General features: G+C 36.1%; 1 non-coding gene across 1 annotated transcript; it reads right to left on the reverse strand.

The window, feature by feature from the left end:
• Window positions 1-17,865: 17,865 nt before the first annotated feature.
• Window positions 17,866-17,939, reverse strand: TRNAR-ACG (transfer RNA arginine (anticodon ACG)). Its single transcript has one exon. It is a non-coding gene; the product is annotated as a tRNA-Arg (tRNA).
• Between the last annotated feature and the right edge of the window lie 1,041 nt (window positions 17,940-18,980).

Consider the following 18,980-nt stretch of genomic DNA (forward strand, 5'->3'; position numbering starts at 1 on the left):
TTACGCTAAAATTAAGAAGTTATGGGCTCAATGGGATAATTGCGAGAACTTACTATATCTCAGATTCTTGAGAGAGAATCAAAGTGTTTGTAAAGAATGTGGATATTATCTGCAAATGAATAGTTCAGATAGAATAGAACTTCCAATTGATCGTGACACTTGGCGTCCTATGGATGAAGACATGTACACTCTAGATGTTCTTCAATTTTATTCTGAGAATGAACCTTCTCATTCTGATAATCTTAATTCTGAGGATGAATCTTATAAGGATCATATCACTTTCTATCAAATAGAGACAGGTTTAACTGATGCTATTCAAACAGGCATAGGTCAATTAAATGGTCTTACTATCGCACTCGGAGTTATGGATTTTCAGTTCATGGGAGGTAGTATGGGCTCTGTAGTAGGTGAGAAAATAACCCGTCTGATCGAGCGCGCTACCGCGGAATCTCTTCCATTAATTATGGTGTGTGCTTCCGGAGGAGCACGTATGCAAGAAGGAAGTTTTAGTTTAATGCAAATGGCTAAAATAGCTTCTGCATTATATATTCATCAGAAGGAGAAAAAGTTGTTATATATATCGATTCTGACGTCACCGACAACTGGTGGAGTGACTGCTAGTTTTGGCATGTTGGGAGATATTATTATTGCCGAACCTAAAGCGTACATTGCATTTGCAGGTAAAAGAGTAATCGAACAGACATTAGGTCAGAAAGTGATTGAAGATTTTCAGGTGACTGAGCATTTATTTGGTCATGGTTTATTTGATCTGATCGTTCCACGTAATCTCTTAAAAGGTGTTCTGAGTGAACTATTTTGGTTTTACGTTTTACGGTCTTCCTTGTAAATAAATAAAAAGAAAAAAATGAACGTTGAGTTTCCTTATCAGGAAAAAGGATCAAATCGAGTTCCTTGTAACGGAAGTGACAGTGATACAGTTTCTTATCGCGGCGAAGGAGAGAATTGCTTTTCACCCCCTTCTTATTAACAATTTATGATCCTCGAGCCTATACTAACAATCCATATAGCCAATTCTCCGCTTTCAGAAATCAGAGAAATTTTGGTCAGGATTCATGTTCTTCCACTATTTTACTTATATAGTAAGTGTTCTAATGGATCTCTATGTTGTAATATAGAACTCATTGTTGAACTCATCGAGATCTTATTAAAAAAAAAAATTGCCCCAACTGGAAATGCTTTTTTAGTATTTTCGGGAGAGACGGGGAAAGGAACAACGAACACTTGCATACATGTATTCTATGAAGAAGGACGAATGGGACCGCTTATTTGGTCCCATCACTTATTTGACCTTATAATTATTCTTTGTAATATGGATAAACATTTCATTGATTAAGTAAGGTACTCGTTCTATGATAATTCCTAACCTACTCCCTAACCTACTCTCTAACCTACTCTCTAACCTACTCCCTATCCTACCCTCTATTTTGGTGCCTTTAGTCGGCTTATTACTTCCGGCAATTACAATGGTTCTTTCTCATCTGTATATTCAGAAGGACGAGATTTTATGAATCTGATCAAATCAGATTTAATAAATGGGTTTAGATCTTTCAATTGCAGAACAGATAGGATATCTATATCTATTTTAGATGATATAAGATAGAACTCTTATAGACACAAAATAGGTATAAATATCCAAATTATATATATATGAATATGGATATTTATTCATATTCATATTCATATACATATACAGATAGGATCTACACATATGTCAATAAATAGGTATGGGTCAATATGTTAATGTGGTCGGTTTTATTTTTTCATACGGTATAGATATCTATTCCAGGAGATATTTATACTCCACTGATCCAATGTTGTTTCTAAAATTGAGAAATTAGGGAAGGACCCATTTGAAATGGATGGTAAGAATGGACAAGAAGACAAACTTGGCTGACTTAACTGAAAATTTATCTATCTATCTATCTATATAGATAGTTCATAAGAGTTTGGGAACCAAAGGATAAAAAAGTTGCCTATTCCCTCAACTTCAATAGGATGGAATTGAATACAATTTTTTATGAATCGTCGATCCAAATGGCTCTGGATAGAACCTATAACAGGGTCTCGAAAAAGAAGTAATTTCTTTTGGGCTTGTATCCTCTTTCTGGGTTCACTAGGATTTTTCCTAGTCGGGATCTCGAGTTATTTTGGTGAGAACCTGATACCCCTATTGTCATCTCAGCAAATACTCTTTGTTCCACAAGGAATTGTAATGTGTTTTTATGGTATTGCAGGTCTGTTCATTAGCTCTTATCTGTGGTGCACAATTTTGTTCAATGTGGGTAGTGGCTATAATAAGTTCGATAAAAAAAAAGGAATTGTATGTCTTTTTCGTTGGGGATTTCCCGGAATAAATCGTCGTATTTTCCCACGATTTCTTATGAAGGATATTCAGATGATCAAAATGGAAATTCAAGAAGGTATTTCCCCTCGTCGTGTTCTTTATATGGAAATAAAGGGCCGACAAGACATTCCTTTAACTCGTACTGGTGATAATGTGAACCTAAGGGAGATCAAACAGAAAGCCGCTGAATCAGCCCGTTTCTTGCGTGTATCCATTGAAGGGTTTTGAAATCGGGGGTGTCTTTATCCTCGACATACATTCAAATGTAAAAACATTTGAATATATGTCGAGGATAAAGGAACATGAATAAATATCCAATCAGGAAATTTCAATAAATATTCCATTTTCATACAATGAAATATTTATTGAAATTTCATTGTATGAAAATGGAACGATATAGGATCTTTACGAACAATATACTATTTTTATGAAATAGTATAGAAAGAGGTAATATAGAAAAAGCAATAAGTTAAAATAGAACTGGTACCAGTAGATGAATATGATGTCTCAGAAACAACAATTACTAGATAGAGTGGTCCGGTTTCCCTAAAACTAAAACGCTTTTTTCCTCTCATCACGATCCAATTATGACTTTTTGTCGTTCTCTCATTTTTCAAGAGCGTTTGTCATCTTTGGAGATAACTGGGGAAATATTCGTAAAGGATCTAGTGATCAGGATTCAAAAGATCTTGGCAATGAATAAGACTTATGTTACTTTATTCTTCTAAAAAAGAAGAAGATGAAAAAAATGAATAGATAATTGGTCCATATATAAATGATTTGGAATGATATCATAAATTTTTTTTTATCTGGAGGAGATTTCCTATAAAACAAGACGACTGAATGAACATCCTTTCTTTTTCAATTTCAATTCAATAGAAACCTAAAGAATTGAATATGGTACAAAATAAAAAATATTTTCAAAAACTTTAACTTTTTTCGGTAAAAGTGATGTCTTGGTCCGAGTGGAGGTAGGGGTAACAGTCCTTTTCTTTCTCTTTTCCACATGTCCATAGAAACATTTATAAAAAAGATAGATATCTATTCAATCTATTTTATTAGAGAGGTAATAATTTGTAAAATTAATCGCACTTCTTCCCTTCATAAGGGGTCCATTGATGAAAAGAGACTAGAAAAAGTAAAGTTCGGACCCAATTCCTACAGTTATGGATATAAGCACAATCCAAATTCCTGGAGAGTTATACATTTGTGTATCTATGAGATCATTTACTATTTCTTGAAGCTAAATCTTTCCCCTGGATAGACCATATAGCCAGAAAGACCATAAACCAAAATGGAAGAAAAGCAAATGAAACTCTTTCAAACGATCTCAGGGTATAATTGAAAATGAAGTTTTCACTTTGTACATGTCAGATCATGAATTAGTAATTTATTTCAATCTCCGAAAGAGTAGAAAAAGTTTCTAACTTCCAAGTTTAGGAGATTTACATAATCTCGTGAATAGGATCGAATATTCCTCCATAATCTATCTCCTTTTTCCTAAAGGAAGCCTTCCCAAGAGGACTTAGATCTATCTATGATTTATGCTTTTTTCTTTTTATTTTTTCTCTTTTGTTCCGATAAACATATTGTCCGATCTGAACGGGAATCAATTTCTAATTTATCAGAATATATAAATCCACTATATAGATAGGTAGATCTCGATCCTGTTTATGAGTTAACGAAAATGTGCAAAAGCTCTATTGGCTTCTGCCATTCTATGAGTCTCTTCCTTTTTGCGTATAGCATTGCCATTCCCTCTAGCAGCATCCATTAATTCGTGACTCAATTTGAAATTCATATTTCGACCCGGACGTTTTCGAGATGCCCCTAATAACCAACGAATGGCAAGTACTTTTCCTTGGGTTGATCTTATCTCAGTGGGAACTCGATAAGTCGATCCACCCACACGTCTTGCTTTTACTGTTACATTGGGAGTTACTCTACGTATTGCTTGGCGTAGAACAGATAGTGGATTTTTATCCGTCTTTTGTTGAATCTTTTTGATGGCTCGATAAAGAATTCGATAAGCCAATGATTTTTTTCCGTTTTTAAGAATACGGTTAACCACCATGTTAACTAATCGATTATGATAAATAGGATCGGATTTTGCAGTTTTTTTTTCTGCAGTACTTCGCCGTGACATGAGTGTGAAAAAGGTTCAAGAATCTATTTCATAAAGGCTGAAAATCATTTATTTTTGCTTTTTTACTCCATATTGTAGGGTGGATCTCTAAAGGTATGAAAGATCTCCCTCCAAACCGTACATACGACTTTCGTCGAATACGGCTTTCCACATTATTATATCTGCATAGATGAGATATATTCTTTATGCATATAATTCTGTTTACTCACTCTCAATTGAGTATCCGTTCCCTTTCTTTCTTTTGCTATGATTGGAAATCCTGTATTTTACATATCTATACGATCAAGTCCTTAGGTTTACAAAATAGTGTATAAAAAAGTGTTTCAAATCATTGCTATTTGACTTGAACCCGTTCTAATAAGGTCAAGGTATTTTTGAATTTTCTGTTGAAACAATCAGGGAAAACTTCGAAAATGATTTCGATATTGAACCTTGGACATATAATAGTTCCAATGAAAAATAAGATCGTGTTTTTTTTTTTCACGGTAGCCTGCTCTAGTCCCCTTACAAAACGTTCGTTATTAGGTTAGCTATATACTTAACATGTTCCTAGCAATTCACATGGCATCATCATGAAATGATACAAGTATTAGATAAGTAAGAATATACAACGCACTAGAACGCCCTTGTTGACGATCTTTTACTTCGGCAACATCTAGGGTTCCTCGAACAATGTGATATCTCACACGGGTAAATCTTTAACCCTTCCTCCTCTTACTAATACTACAGAATGTTCTTGTAAATTATGGTCAATACCAGGTATATAAGCAGTGATTTCAAATCCAGAGGTTAATCGTACTCTGGCAACTTTACGTAAGGCAGAGTTTGGTTTTTTGGGGGTGATAGTGGAAAAGTTGACAGATAAGTTTTCTTCACTGTCACTCTACAAAACCGTACATGAGATTTGCACCTCATACGGCTTCTCGTTCAATTTTTTTTTGTTTCGAAGTAAGATAAATTGGATTATTCTCGTTGTTCGATAATATTAATATTCCCTTCCTTTATACATTATGTCTCAAAGAGTAACTGGAACCAATTAAGTCAAACACATTTTCGTATTCTAACCAAACACTAATGAATCCTATTTGTCCTTTTCGGTCAAAAATATTATGCAAAATATTCGGGATTCCCTCTTCCTTCTCTATTCCCATCCTATAAGTACAGTGCCTGAAGAAATACTCTTTTTGTATGAATCGACATTATTACATGCTAATTCCTTCTTGATATCTCGATATATCATTCCTCCAAATCACAAATTGGATTCGAAATTGACGGGTTAATGTGAGCTTATCCATGTGGTTATACACTGTTCGAATTTGAACAGGAATCAATTTAATGAAAGATCCTGGCTTTCGTGCTTTTGTTGGGGTTGTCCAAGATCATTTCGATGACCTATGTTGAGGGAGATATATATCCATATCTATCTGAGATATGATCTGATCGACTGCGTAAGTCCACACGAATAGCAACCGATACCAGGGAGAGTATACGGAAAAGAAAGTGATTTTTGATCTGATATGATGAACTGATGAACGGCATCAGTCCTATATCTTGTTTCTGTGGACCGGTGGAAAAGTGAGGGCTCAGCGGGAAGAGGATTGTACCACGAGAGAGCGAAGGGGTCAACCTGTTCCGAATAGACAACATGGATTTTGGAAATGTAGTTGTACTCTTACATCGATCCAGATCAAGAAGTATTTCCATCCACGGGGGTAAATATTTGCTCGCTAGACGAGAGGATAGCAGTGCTAGTTACAAATTCTGTTCCGGTAGGATTTCACTTTATTTCTATAAAGTAGTTAACGGTTGCATAGGGTCTTCTCCTTGGTGCAAGAAGAACAATTTGATCCGTATCATCTCTGTATAATCTTGACTCGATCTTGTTCTCCTTGTTCTTCCAAACAATATTGAGTTCTTTCCGTACGCACTAGTGCTAGATCGGATCAAACATGCTGATTCAAGTTCATGTAAAACTTGCTTGATCAAGATAGGTAAAATATTACTGATTTTACGGGACCATATGTTATGATTCGAATCAGTAGGAAATACTACTTTCGACAGGATTCACTCAGAATAGGCTCCAATTTTTTTTCGTAGTAGTGTGAAAAGAAGGAAGGTCTGGCTTCAAGTTGTTCGAGATAAAATAGTGGGATAGTTGTGTTGAGTCTCTCGACCCTTTGGTAAGTTATTATTCATAAGTCAGTTCTCCTTCCAGATGAGAGTAGGGAAGGGATATAACTCAGCGGTAGAGTGTCACCTTGACATGGTGGAAGTCATCAGTTCGAGCCTGATTATCCCTAAACCTAATGTAAGCAATCCATATTTTTTGGTCAAAGGTATAGTAGTACTTACATTATCGATCCTCATATATCGCTTCAATCATCAAAGTAGTATGATTGATAGAAAAAATTTCTATTCGATTAAACTCTTTCCTATCCATAACTTTATGGAACTTGGAAATGAAACACCGGAAGAATATTTAAAGCCTTTCACTCAAAATTGGTTGAGATTTCCGCATCTTTTACTATCTTTCCAATTGAAAAGATATTACAATCGGGATTTTGATCCCATTAGTTTAAATTCAGGATATGGCAAGAACACGAACAAGAAGGATGAGATTATCTCGAAGAATCAAGGACCGAGCGAAACTCATTCGGAAAATGATGAGAAAGATATCATCAATTTGAAGATCGATCGTTATATGAATATATCATATAAAATATATGAAAATATATCATGAAAATTGACCTTTCAATTTAAATTGGTAGATTCCATTATTATTTTAATGTTTTTGTCGAGAGAATGGATGGATTGATTCATAAAACATAAAACAAACAAGCAATATAGTAATAACATGAATTAAATAATTATAATGATTAGTATAATAGTGTTACAATATAGTAAAACATAAAACATAAAACAAACAAACAATATAGTAATAACATGAATTAAATAATGATAATGATTAGTATAATAGTGTTACAAAATACTGTTACAATATAGTAAAACATAAAACACAAAACAAAAAAAAATATATAGGAATAAAATGAATTAAAATAACTAATATAGTAATAACATGAATTAAATAATGTCAATGATTAGTATAATAGTGTTACAAAATAGTAAAACACAAAACATAAAACAAACAAACAATATAGTAATAACATGAATTAAATAATGATAATCATTAGCATAATAGTGTTACAAAATAGGGTTACAAAAAACATAAAACAAACAAACAATATAGCAATAACATGAACCAAATAATGATAATGATTAGCATAATAGTGTTACAAAATAGTAAAACATAAAACATAAAACAAACAAACAATATAGTAATAACATGAATTAAATAATTATAATGATTAGTATAATAGTGTTAAAAAATAATGTTCCAATATAGTAAAACATAAAACATAAAACAAACAAAAAATATAGTAATAACATTCATTAAATAATCATAATTATTAGTATAATAGTGTTACAACATAGTGTTAAAAATAGTAAAACATAAAACTTTAAACAAACGCATAATATAGTAATAACATGAATTTAAATAATGATAATGATTAGTATAATATTGTTACAATATAGTAAAACATAAAACAAACAAACAATATAGTAATAACATGAATTAAATAATGATAATGATTAGTATGACCGATCATTGCGGGTACAATGACGGATGCCCGGGACCAAGTAACTATTATCTTCTTTTCTTCTTTTATGTTTAGATTTTTAATTTTCCTCAATGAATGATTAGCCACAAAAGGATTTTTTTTCAGTGAACGTGCCATGATCAATTACCTTTCTTTCCTTTTTTTTTTATGGATATCCAACCATTCTTACTCACGTCGACGAAGGATTGAAGCATCACTGTATCTATTTCTCTTCCGACTTTTCTTTCCAAGTGCACTATAGCCCCAGGGGGTCACAGGTTTTTTCCTGCCAATTGGGGTTCTTCCTTCCCCACCTCCATGAGGATGGTCTACAGGGTTCATAGCTACTCCTCTTACCTCAGAATGCTTACCCAACCAACGTTTAGCTTCGGCTTTACCGAAACTTCTATTGTTTGCAGTGATATTACCCACTTGTCCAATTGTGGCTGAGCAGTTCTCAGATATTAAACGAACTTCTCCAGATGGTAATCTTAATGTGGCCGATCGATCTTCTTTTGCGATCAGTTCTGCTACAGCACCTGCCGCTCTAGCCAATTGTCCACCCTTTCCAAGTGTTATTTCTATGTTGTGTATAGCCGTGCCTAAGGGCATATTGGTTGAAGTAGACTCTTATTCCGATGAATAAAAATCCCTTCCCAAACTGTACAAGCCTCTCTCAGGGCATACAGCTTTCTGGATGTATATTATATTCACATATATTGAATAAATATAATCGAGATGAGAAGGAGCATCTATTGTATTCTCAACCTATAACAACTAATCATTTGTGTTCATCATGGTTCTAAGCAGGCCAATATTGTGATCGATCGTACGTAAATGTAACTCAGTATTCAAACGACTATTCAAAGTTCCTATAGCTCTTCGTAAAGCTTGGCGAGAAACTTGTTGTCGGATCTGGTCAAATGCTCTTTGTTGTTCGGAGTAAATCGTCTCATTCTTGGATCCTCTAATTGTTCCAAATTCTTAGAAGCAGTATTGAGGAGATCCTCTTTCTCTCGTTCTATTTGGGAGTTTCCATTTACCTGGATTTCGTCCGCTATCATTTCCACGTTCCTTAAGCAAGCCCGAGCTTTCTCGAGCTGATCGATAGCTCCTTTACATAGTTCTTCCGAATTCCGAATAGTCTCCAATATTTTCTGTTTACGGTTATCTAATAGATTACTTAATGAAAGTAGATTATCTATTCACAAATTTCACGAATTCATAATCTCTTCCCAAACCGAACACGAATCTTTCGATTCATTCGGCTCTCCTGCTCAGTTCTTTTTTATTCCCCAGGAACGTATACGTTCCCTTCACACCAAGCTTGCCCTTTCCGTTCCGTTTACGGAAGATTAGAATCAATTTATAAAAGACCGAGATCTCCGAAGGGCTCTTCCAGCAAAAGGGATTTGCAATTATCAAGAAAGTTTTATGTTGTTTTTGTTTCCCCTTTTCTCTCCTCTTCTTCCCTCATGAAAATTGAATCGTTCCATTCAATCAATTAATTTGTGCCTCCTCCTTTTTGTTCTATCGAATAAATTCCCTTCTGTTTAGGTCGTCAGTTCAGCATTGGAACTAAAATTGGATGGGAGATTGGGACTATTTTTCAGTAAATAGATCAAATTATTCCATTGATATGAATGTTATATATCGGATCAATCTCCAACTATGCCTTTGAATCCATCTCATCTTGACACAGCGGTGGAAAGAATACCCAGTTAGTTGTGCTTAGACTTCAAACAGTTCAGCTTTAACCATTCTAGTGGTCCTCCCTCATTGGTTGTTATAAACTAAGAGTTCATTTCCCAATCAATTACGAAATGCTATAGTTCTTCGCTATTCCCCATTCGGAAGTAATTCGTTGAGATTATGCACTTTTCTATCTCCAAAGTGCAGCTGGTTGGGCCCAGCCATATTATTCGAATATACAACTCGCACACACTCCCTTTCCAAAATAGATCAGTACACTAAGCACCACACTTGAATTTATTATATTTGTTTCTAAAATATTGGTATTTGATCCGAAACCCCCAGCGGAAGGCCAATAACTCAAGGAAATGAAAGGATCAATCACATTTTTCATACGCTCTCCCCTCATAGATAAGGATATGTTCTACAGAATTTTGTTATTTTCTTATTTGATCCTATCTAGTTCTGGATAATAATATTTGGGATACTTAACTTAGTCCCAGGTCTTTTATAAGGATAAAAAGAATTTGCTTGCCCTATCCACTCCCTTCCCTGCCGCACGCGTCATGAATCTTTCCGACCGAAGTATAGTTATAGGAAGAATAATTCATTTGCTAATTATTCAAATCAGCCTCTCCTGCAGTTTAACAAGTAAATTATTGGAGAAATACTAATGTAATGCCGAGGTGTAGGGATCTTTTTTTTCAGGATTAAACAAAGGGATTCGCAAATAGAAGCGCTAGGGCCACAACTAGTCCATAAATAGTTAAAGCTTCCATAAAAGCTAAACTTAGCAGTAAGGTACCTCGTATTTTACCTTCTGCTTCTGGTTGTCTCGCAATACCTTCTACAGCTTGGCCCGCAGCAGTGCCCTGGCCAACGCCAGGTCCAATGGAAGCAAGCCCTACAGATAATCCAGCAGCAATAATGGAAGCAGCAGAAATTAAGGGATCCATGGTAATCTCCTCTTACTAAGGTTGGGAAATAGTTGATAATACGACAGTTTCATCTATTGAGTGTTCACCAATGGTAAAATTATGGAATGATTTCTTCCGAACAACTAAGAACAAAAATATTTATTGATGATATCAAAGTGATAATATCAACGAATAGGGTATCCCTTATGCAAATATTTCATCATAAAAAGATTTATTCTTCATAATATTCAAAATAAAGATTCCATTTTATTGGGCATATGAATTCTTATCACGGAGAGAGAATAGACTGCGTAAGAGCCTATAAGTCATTATATATCACATCTATAGATGTGATATTAATCCATATAATCTATAAGGCTTATAATCAATATAAATGGATTAATATATGAAACGAACTATATACAAAGTCAACACGTTCGAAAAAATCCTCCCCTTAATGGGAACAAAAATTTAATCGTTCTACGCCGGTACATTCTTTACTCAAACAACTCCGATTAGTGAACCTGTTCGATCCTATTATCATATTTCTATACAAATGGACCAATCGGATCCACTCTATCTGGAGATCTAATGGACAGAAGTAGTTAACTGATCTTAAATCTTGTTACCAAGCTCTTTTTACTAAGAAATCTGATTTGCTTCTACCATACATATCAAGTCATGCGTTGGTACGATACTTAGAAAATATTCTGTCTGATTGGACAGTGATTTAATGATGACCCTCCATGGATTCACCTATATAAGCTGCAGCTAGAGTTGCAAAGATCAGAGCTTGAATACCGCTCGTAAATAATCCCAGGAACATTACAGGTATAGGAACTATTAAAGGTACCGGAGAAACAAGAATAGCAACTACCAATTCGTCAGCTAATATATTTCCAAAAAGTCGAAAACTAAGTGATAAAGGTTTTGTAAAATCTTCTAAGATGTTAATTGGTAAAAGTATTGGGGTTGGTTGAATATATTTACCAAAATAACCTAACCCCTTCTTTATAAGACCTGCATAGAAATATGCTACTGACGTAAGTAAAGCTAGAGCAACCGTAGTATTAATATCATTTGTAGGTGCGGCAAACTCCCCCTGAGGTAATTTTAGAATTCCCCAAGGAAGAAGAGCACCTGACTAGTTAGAAACAAAGATAAATAGAAACATAGTTCCAATAAAGGGAACCCAGGGACCATATTCTTCCTCCCCAATCTGAGTTCTGGTCAAGTCCCGAAAAAATTCGAGAATATATTCAACAAAATTTTGACCACCGGTAGGAATGGTTTGTGGATCTTGAACAGCTATGGTAGCTGAACCTAATAAGACAGCAATTACAACCCAAGAAGTTAGAAGTACATGTCCATGAACTTGAAACCCCCCTATTTGCCAATAAAAATGTTGACCCACCTCCACACCGGATATCTCATAGATATGATCCAGTGTGCTAATAGGAGATCGTACGATATCCATATCCATATTACCCCCTTGTAAAGATGAACTTAAAGAAGAAAATAAATTATTTTTGTCAAATGAGAGATTCCTCAATTATTTCACTCTCATCAGAATTTTTGATGTCACGAGATAATAAAAAGGGTATTCCATTAAGAATATTTTTCAATTTGGAGCAGCCAACCAAATCAATAAATGAAATTCCCTCTTACGAGATCTTGGATGGAATAGCAGCCAACTCAGTAAATCCTCAGGTCCTCCCCCCCCCTTTTATTTTTATTTTTTTTATTACTTTCTATTAGCCCTTCATATAGCTATAATGACCTTAATGCCCTTCCTTCGCAAATTGCTGACGTTAATTTGTTCAGGATCAATTGGATTGAAGCTATACCATCATCATTGGCTGGAATTGGGATATCCACGAGATCTGGATCACAATCTGTATCAACCAAGCAAATTGTCGGAATACCCAAAGTTCTACATTCCCCAAGAGCAATGGATTCTTCCCGTTGATTGGTAATTATAGCAATATCGGGTAAGCTTGTCATATATCTAATCCCACCTAGATATTTCTGCAATTGGTCTAATTGTCTCTTGAGCATAGCTGCTTCTTTTTTTGGAAGTTGATTGAATCATCCCATATCTTGTTCTTTTTTTAAATCCTTGAACTTCTGAAGTCTCGTCTCTATAGTAGACCAATTAGTTAACATACCACCAAGCCATTTTCTATTTACATAATGACATCGAGCTTCTGTAGCAGCTGATGCTACTAAATCAGTTGCTTGATATTTCGTACCGACTATCAGGAATTGTTTTCCTCTACCTGCTATATCAAACAGCAAATCACAAGCTTCTGATAAAGAACGAGCAGTTTTAGCCAGATTTATAATATGAGTATCTTTACGCTCTGTAAAAATGTAAGGTGCCATCTTAGGGTTCCATTTCCTAGTTTTATGCCCTAAATGAACTCTTGCTTCCATCATCTCTTCCAAATCAATGTTCCAATATCTTCTGCTCATTCTCGTTCGCTTTCCTCCCCAAAATAGCGAAATAAAATGTATCGTAATATCTAATTATTCCAACGGAATCAATTACATCTCAAAGATTGCTTGTCTGTCTAGTACGTGATAGAAACGTTCTCACTCATAGAATATTTGATATTCTTCCTATTATAGAAGAGATATTCATGAACATAACAAGAAATCTATTTCTCAAGACTATTTCTCAAGACTATTTTAATGGCTGTTTTAATGGTTGTTTTAATATATTGTGATATTTGTAAGAATTGTCTTGAAAGGAAAAAAAATCTACTTTGTCATGATGAAATAAAATGTCCTTCACTTTGTTGCTAAATAGATTCCTATTCCCTATTCTTGGATCTATTCCGTTTCGTTTCCCTGAATGGTGAATATGTTGCCCAGTACCGGCAGGTATCATCCCCCCGAGAATAACATTTTCCTTCAAGCCTTTCAACCAATCGATGCGACCTTGTAGAGCAGCTTTAGCTAAGACCCGAGCAGTTTCTTGGAAACTCGCTTCGGATATAAAACTTTGAGTATTCAGAGATGCCCTTGTTATTCCTAATAACATGGTTTGATAGTAGATTGCCTCTTCCAGAGCACGATCCATTCTCTGTGCTCGTGATAATACAATGAGTTCCCCCGGTGAAAAAACATTAGCCGTTCCATCTTCTGAAATTAAGACTTTCGATGTCATTTGGCGTACAATAACCTCTATATGCTTATCACCAATTCATACCCCTTGGGATCGGTAAACTTTTTGAATCTGATTGACCAAATGAATCTGACTTTGTTCCATAGTTATCCTAGCGCTTATGAATAACCCCAAAGACTTCCAAGAAATCTTGTCATATCTCTGGTCCAATTTTCAAAACTTTCTTTCAGATTCATCGATATTGAATTATTCAAACGGGCTTCTGACAATTGTTCAACTTTAGGAAGACCTTGAATTATATCACTGGATTTGAACCTTTCATATATCAATGTTATCAATGTATCTCCTTTGTCAAGAATTTCTCCATAATGACTATGGACAGTTGCTTTTCGAGTAGCCAAATAAGGTTTAGCTGATCTAATGACTAAAGATTCCTCATCAACTGCTATAATTTGACCAGATTCGGGGAGTAATTTATCATTCGATGAATGAATAAAGAATAGGTAGGTTGTTTTCTCCGACCGAAACAATTGAAACAGAATAATAAAGTGTTTTCCGTGTTCAGGAATTAGCTATTCCTCCCCTTCATTCTTCTCTTGGTGCGAGACTTCCGATTTCTTATTTTTAGGTTTGGTTAAATCAATATAGTAGCAGAATTTTTGACAGGTAACTATGATAGCTACCTACTCTCACCCCAAAAATGATTTGGAACCAATAATTGAACCATGCAAAATAGAAATACTTATGAATGGGCGAAAAAGATGACTCGGTTAATTTCCGTCCTGGTCATGATACATATCATAACTCGGACATCCATTTCGAATGCATATCCCATTTTTGCACAGCAGGGTTATGAAAATCCCCGAGAAGCCACTGGACGTATTGTATGTGCCAATTGTCACTTGGCAAAAAAACCTGTGGATATTGAGGTTCCACAATCCGTGCTTCCCAATACCGTATTTGAAGCAGTTGTTAAGATCCCCTATGATATGCAGATGAAACAAGTTCTTGCTAATGGCAAGAAAGGGGCTTTAAATGTAGGAGCTGTTCTAATTTTACCCGAGGGCTTTGAATTAGCCCCTCCGGATCGTATTTCCCCTGAGATTAGACAAAAGACGGGTAATCTTTATTTTCAGAACTATCGTCCCAATAAAAAAAACATTATTGTAATAGGTCCTGTTCCCGGTCAAAAATATAGTGAACTTGTGTTCCCCATCCTTTCACCAGATCCTTCTACTGATAAAGAAGCTCACTTCCTGAAATATCCCATATATGTGGGTGGTAATAGAGGAAGAGGACAAATTTATCCCGACGGGAGTAAGAGCAACAATACGGTCTATAATGCTTCAGCAACAGGAAGAGTGAGCAAAATTTTACGTAAAGAAAAGGGTGGATATGAGATAACTATCGATAATACATCAGATGGTGGGCAAGTGGTTGACATTGTACCTCCAGGACCGGAGCTTCTTATTTCAGAAGGCGAATTGATCAAGGTCGATCAGCCATTAACGAATAACCCTAATTTGGGTGGATTTGGTCAAGGAGATGCAGAGATAGTACTTCAAGATCCATTACGTGTTAAAGGTCTTTTATTATTCTTAGCATCTGTCATTCTGGCACAGATATTTTTGGTCCTTAAGAAGAAACAATTTGAGAAAGTTCAATTGGCCGAGATGAATCTTTAGGTCCATAGATTTTTGAACATGAAGTTTACTTATTGATTCAAAAATTAATACCCCTTCGGAGCCTTTTATCCTTCTTCTCCCTTATATATCCTTGATAAAATGTTCATTTAGATCTAAATTGGAATAAAATTGAAATAGGGAGTGACTCCATAAGCACTGGAACAGATCAACTTGTTGAACGATCCCCGATATGCTATATCGTGTACTATATACATGCCATTCCCTCCTTTCCTTGTCCAAACGATCCGGCCGGAAAATAGAGATAGATCGTAGGGAGGAGAGATGAGGAGAATAACTAAGCAATCTTGGAGAAGATTCCTATTTTCTCTGATCCCATTCTCCTATTTCATTATTCGAAGAACTAATTGGGTTTCCGATCTTGTCCTATTCGTCAATTCCTTCGTAATTTGAAGATTATTTTGTACGTTATACTGAAAATTCCTAAAGAAGGAAGAGCAGACAAGTAAGGGGCAATATCACTCATAAAAAAAAAAACCTATAAAACTTTTGATAGGGTTTGTTCCTAATGAGAGAAAATGAATAAAAGGTGTTTTTCCTCCTCTTTTATTTTGTAAGCCAAAAAAATAGAAGAAAATAGAAGAAAATAGAAGAAAATATTCTATATGCACATTTAGATTCTCATAGTTCGGGTTTTTACAAAAACTTCGCATAATCTTCCATCAGATAAATGAGCAAATATTTAGTACTTAATATTATCCGTTTTTCTGTTGTTCCTTCGACAGATATTTAAATTTGATCGATCCAAATTTTTTCCGATCATATAGCGGAAGAATAGATTGGCTCATCACTTGACTGAAAGGCATTGAATGAAGTAAATGACAGAGTCATTTTATTTGTACGAATCTTCTCTTCTAATTCAGATTAATATAGAAAGAATCTCAAAAAGAGATTTCGATAAGGCCTTACCCTTCTTTGAAGGGTAAGGCCTTATCGATTTTTAACTTTCGCATGTATACTATTTCCCACAGACAGTAAGTGCATTTCCCCTACTATAGGGATGACCCTAATCCGGAATATGAACCATAGAAAAAGACACCCAGTAGACCAATCACGATAATACCAGTTACAGTACCTATCAACCAAAGAGGGATCCTTCCAGTGGTATCGGCCATTTCTCTTACTCCCTTTCAAATTTTCTTAAGTGGTCATACTCGAGACATAAACAATCATAGCATAGATAATTATGCGTATTGGATCTCTTCGAATGGAGTGAGAATATTATCATTGTTCCTAATTGAAAAAATAATTGGAGAATGGAACAGCAAGTACAAACATTAGTAGCAACCCCCAGTAGAGACTGGTACGATTCAATTCAACATTTTGGTCGTTCGGGTTCGGTCGTGTCATATCTACATACTTCCTCTTCCTTTAGTATAGAGTTTATCGTTGGATGAACTGCATTGCCGATATTGATCCCAAGAAAAAAACTGTAGGGATAGCTAGCCCGTGAACGGCCAACCATCTAACTGTAAAAATTGGATAAGTTCTATCTATAGTCATTAGTGCCTCCTAAAAAGATCTAGTAAATTCATCGAGTTGCTCTAACGGATCGAAACGGCCAGTTACTAATGGAACCTCTTGTCGACTTTCTGTGAAATACTCATTTGGCCGGGGGCTCCCGAACACATCATAAGCCAAACCCGTGCTTACAAATAACCAACCTGCAATGAATAGAGAAGGTATGGTAATGCTATGGATAACCCAGTATCTAATACTAGTAATAATGTCAGCAAAGGAGCGTTCTCCCGTATTCCCAGACATGCTCAGCTCCATATATTATTGTAAAGTCAGTCAAGGGGGAATTGATCCCATGAAAGATAGAGATCAGGAAATAGAAAACTACTGATATCTTCTCCAATCCTTGTTCGATTGTCAATGTTATACCAAGGGTATCTTTAAAGTCTACTGGACCAGTATAGCTAGCTTTCTTCTGACACAGAAATACAATTTTGATGAGTATCGAGAAGGAACGGGTGTTCCCTGGAAGTCAGAATTGGATCCCTGCATGCTGTCAATCTATTTTCCCTCGGATTTGGAAGAATCTTTCGTTCTATAACCCTGATCTAAATATAATAATGAGGAAGATTTATAGGAGGTCAGACACAAATATGCTGGTTACTCTCGGACGTACCGGGTATCATTTTCGATAAATGACCCTTTGTGAAGACTAAGTTCCATAGCTTTGCGCTATCCCAATCATATCATAATCTCCCTACCCCCGAAAGGCCTCCCTTTTGTCCCCTTTCGGGGTGGGCGAGGAGGGATTCGAACCCCCGACACCGTGGTTCGTAGCCACGTGCTCTAATCCTCTGAGCTACAGGCCCCGTCTCCGCTGGATTCGTTCCCAGGAGTCCCTCCCAAAAGGAAGGGATTCCTCTCTTCGGGGTAAGAGGATGCAGAAGCAAATTTATCGCATCGCTATGAGCGAGCGCAGGTATTGCGTTTCAAATAAAAGTAAAGTGTGGAGTGGGAAAGAAAATATGTAAGAAATGGGTTTCAAAGAAGACGACCTTCTAACTAATGAGAAGAGGCATTAAGCTTTTTATCATCCTGGCACCGAGCTATTTTCCCGCAGGGCTTCCCCTACAGTATCGTCACCGCAGTAGAGTTTAACCACCAAGTTCGGGATGGGTTGGTGTGGTTCCTCTACGCCTGGGACACCAGAATTTCAAACCATGAACCGGGAAGGGCATAAATGCGAGAAAGGCATATTGGCTAATGATTGTGAGGCCCCAATTCTGAAAAGGATTAGGGCCAGGTAGAGAACCCTTCTCTGCCCTTCTATCTATCCAACGGAGAGGGAGGGCAGAGCTTTTGGTTTCATAGTTTCATGTTGTCAAACAATTGAACAAAGAAAAGAATAGATGGATAGTACCCGATCAGATCGATCGGGTCATGTAGGAACAAGGTTCAAATCTCTCGGTCTGTTAGGATGCCTCAGCTGCATACATCACTGCACTTCCACTTGACACCTATCATAATTATAAATGGCTCGTCTCGCCGTGACCTTATCTTGGATTCTCAATACTTTTGTCGCTCCATCCCCTGCAAGGACAAAGAACCCGTCGTTGTCCCAGCATGCACACATTGGTACTACCATACTCATATCTCCCCTTTCACTCAGATCTCCACAGGCATCACGCTGCTTTACGCTCTCTTGCAAAAACTGACTTTTGCAGGCAGCACACCAATGCTCCTCAGGCCAATGCCTTACGGCCCTCAACTCTCAAAACTCTCGCTCTGATACCATATTAAGAGCAGAGGAGCACAGCATATTAACACAACACAAAAACACAAGAATTAGAACTGAACAACTTGCTTTATTCACAGATTAAACGAGTATATATACAAGCTTTAGAGGTTTC

The sequence above is a fragment of the Pinus tabuliformis genome, chromosome 1_1, assembly GCF_031772625.1.
Source record: "Pinus tabuliformis cultivar Carrire ecotype Pingquan chromosome 1_1, CPIR1, whole genome shotgun sequence".
In the NCBI taxonomy this organism is placed as follows: domain Eukaryota; kingdom Viridiplantae; phylum Streptophyta; class Pinopsida; order Pinales; family Pinaceae; genus Pinus; species Pinus tabuliformis.